The sequence below is a fragment of the Serinus canaria genome, chromosome 18 (genome assembly GCF_022539315.1).
Source record: "Serinus canaria isolate serCan28SL12 chromosome 18, serCan2020, whole genome shotgun sequence".
In the NCBI taxonomy this organism is placed as follows: domain Eukaryota; kingdom Metazoa; phylum Chordata; class Aves; order Passeriformes; family Fringillidae; genus Serinus; species Serinus canaria.
In genome coordinates, this window is record NC_066331.1 from 2,490,133 (window position 1) to 2,493,784 (window position 3,652).

The window sequence follows — 3,652 nt, forward strand, 5'->3', positions numbered from 1 at the left end:
TTTCTCCAAGTGTTCTCCTGGATTTCTGTGTCAGAAAGTTGAGCTGCCATGTGAGCAGATTGGACATTAACCACAGGTAACAAATGGTTTCCTGGGAATTATTGCTGGATTGTTCTTTAAAATACTTTGCAAAGCCTTTTACTATGAGGAGAAAAATCATAGCAAAAGGACTTTGGGAAAGGGATGATCTGATTTTATCCTGTTCAGGTGCAAGTGTGTGCCTGAGCATGCTTGTAGAAGTGTGCACATGTGTGCTTTTGTGGGCTCTGCTCTTTTCTCTGTGGAATTTTCCTTGTCCTGCCTTCAGGGTGGTATTTTAGACCTGCTGGAGTGCTCTCTTTGCCTTTAATTTTGGCAAGATTAGATTATTGCAATAATGTAATAATGTGACCAGAGAGGAATTGTCCATCACAGACACCACGTGCAGGTCATGTGTGTTGTTTGAGGACAGAAATAATCCAATGGGGAGGTGGGAAAAGGTCTTGTACCCTCTTTGGCCCTGTAGTTCACAGGCTCTGGAGCTATGGAGGCATGGAGCCACAGCCCTCAGGACTCACAGGAATGTTGTTCTTCTCTGCTGGGGTGGCTTTGAGCTGCCCTGAGCTCATCAGACTGATGCCAGCTTGGACTGTGTCGCACCTGAATCAACCCCATTGTTCCTCTGTGGCAACTATCAATCCAAGGGGGACTCTGGTGTCTTCTGCTTGACTTATTTGGGCTTCCACTATTGCAGAATCATCACAGTGGGAAGAGACCTTCAGGATCATCCAGTCCCACCATCACCCAGCGCCTCAACCATAACCCCAAGTGCACCCAGTTGCCTCTTGAGCACTTCCATGGTGGCTCCACCACCTCCCTGGGCAGCTCATCCCAATGCCTGACTACTGATGGGCTCTGTTGGACACAACACACCAAGATCATCCAGTCCCACCATCACCCAGCAGCTCAGCCATAACCCCAAGTGCACCCAGATGCCTCTTGAGCACTTCCGTGGTGGCTCCACCACTTCCCTGAGCCTAATATCCTCATGGCTGATCACCGACAGGCTCTGTTTGACACAACACCCAAGATTGGTGTGAATTCTGTGAATTCTGTGAATTTGCACCCAGAAATCAGCTTGAGGTGGGTTGTATTGAATGCAGCTTTCAGGGCAAAGTGCTTAAAGCAAACCCAAGAGCGCAGTGTCTGCCTGGCTGTCCATCTGTCTGTCTGTCTCTCTCCAGGCAAACTCATCCTTGGAGTGGCTGTTTCTGCAGGATTTCTTCACAACAGTGCTGAGGAGAGAGGTTCTGGCTGGACAGAGCTGCAGAGCTGGAGGCTCTGGAGCCAACCTTTGCAAGATGTGGTAGCACAAAGCTAACAAAGCGCCTCCGATGGAGTGCAAGGCAGAGGGAAGCTGTCTTTAGCCTTTACCAAAACCACTGTCAGTCCTTTGCCTTTGCACGGCACAGCTCTAGCAAAGCTAATTGGGTTAGAGCCTTGCAGGGGGCTCTCAGTGTCTGCAGGAGGTGGGCTGCTGCAAACACCTTCCCCTTCAAGGCACACAGCGTTGCCTTTTTCACACCACAGCTCTCTCCCTGGCTTCTGTTCTCGAAAAGCAAAAGTCCCAGGCTGTTCTTCAGTATCAGCCATTACAGTGTTTCAGCTCTTTCCTCCCAGCCATTTTCAAATGTTCAACTTAAAAGGAAAATGTTTCATTTTAGGCCAAATCCCCCCTTCCTCTCCCTTTTCCCTCTCTTCTCCTTCGTCCCCCCCCTCCCCTTTTCTCTGGAAGAAGAACAAAGTCATTCAAATCAGGAAGCTGAGGAACTCCATGTATACTTTCCACTGGGACCTCAATCCCTACTGGTTTGGCATGATTTGATTGAAGTGTAATTTAATCCTTCATCATTTGTCATAATGTCATTTATATATAAAAACAACACTGCATCCAAACTTCAGATCAGCACCAAGGAGCTCTCCAGGAGGGATGGGAAGAGGCTGAGGAGCTGTGCTGATAGAGAGGGGGTTGAGGAGCTGCCAGGCAGTGTCCCCCTCTCTGGGCAGGCACCAGGATGGAGCCACCAGCTGTGAGCCTGCACACCTCAACCCTCTGTTTGTGCTGGAAAGGCAAAACAGACAAGAGCCCTTCATGGAAGGAAATTTCTTCCCTGCTCTGCCAGCAGGTGCAGTTTCCTCCACCCCCTCCTCCTCAGAGTGACCTCTGCATTGCTGCTGTTCACCTCCAGGTGCTGGGGTTGGGGTTGCAGCAGGTTTTTGTCACTGAGCTCCCCTCATGGATCCTGTCAGTGAGGAGTAGAAGCACCAGATTCATCTCAGGGCTGTAGGAAGCTGAGTCCTTTTCATCAGATGTTTAGCTAAGCCCAGCTCAAATTCCAAGCACCTTCACCCAGGAGAGGACAGGCAGGGATGACCCTGCAGATGGGATCTGGTTGATCAGGCAGGGAGGCACTTCAGGCTTCAGGGGGCTGCTGGCTCCTGCTGGTCTGGCCTTGCTGCTCGCAGCTGGTGACCACGGGCCAAGCCCTGCATGGGCTGCCCTGTGGAAGCTCTTCCCACCCCAGTGTTCCCTCAGGGCAAAGGGAGCTCCAGGATGGGCAGGAGGTTGGTGGAGGGTCAGGATCATCCCTGTGTTACTGCTCCTGCTCTTCCTGCAGCTCTGCAGAATAAAAGCATTTTCTGAAGCTTTGGTGCAATATGGACCAAAATCCAGCCCAGGGGTAGCTGAGAGCTGTCAGGAAGGCTCTGCCCTGCAAAGCCCCAGGGGATTTTGTTTCCAGATCCTCACAGCTCGGGCAGGGTGAGCTCCCCACAGAGGCACCCACCTGGCTCTGCACCTGGGCACGGTGGCTTCTCTTCCCCTCTCTAGCTGCCACCTCCCTGCTCCTTGCCTGAGTATTTTTGGCATGGCCTGGCCTCACAGGAAGGCATGTCCTGGAATGCACCATGGCCCACCCTCAGGAGAGCCTCTGCACAACAGGGAGGTTATGGTTACTCTGCAAAACACGTGAGGTGCTTGACTGGGAGATTTTTTTGAGAGAGGTGTTGAACATCTTCACTTCCCCTTGCTATCTGTTCATGGAACACCCTAAAAGGAAGTAGGAGCAAGGGGAACAGATAAGCCTTATCCCTCAGAAAGAAAACATTCCTGGAGTCAGGGTATATCAGCCAGACATTGCCTGCCTTCCTTCAGCTTGAACTGTGCAGGGATTCCAGCAGCCAGAGCCTGGGTACCCCAGAATCCAGAGCCTGGATATCCCAAAATCCAGAGCCTGGGTAACCCAGAATCCAGAGCCTGGAATCCCAAAATCCAGAGCCTGGATATCCCAGAATCCAGAGCCCGGGTACACCAGAATCCAGAGCCTGGATTCTACCAGCATCAGAGCCTGGATATCCCAGAATCCAGAGCCTGGGTACCCCAAAATCCAGAGCCTGGATATCCCAAAATCCAGAGCCTGGACATCCCAGAATTCAGAGCCTGGGTACCCCAGAATCCAGAGCCTGGATATCCCAGAATCCAGAGCCTGGATATCCCAAAATCCAGAGCCTGGATATCCCAGAATCCAGAGCCTGGGTACCCCAAAATCCAGAGCCTGGATATCCCAAAATCCAGAGCCTGGATATCCCAGAATCCAGAGCCTGTTGTGCCTGG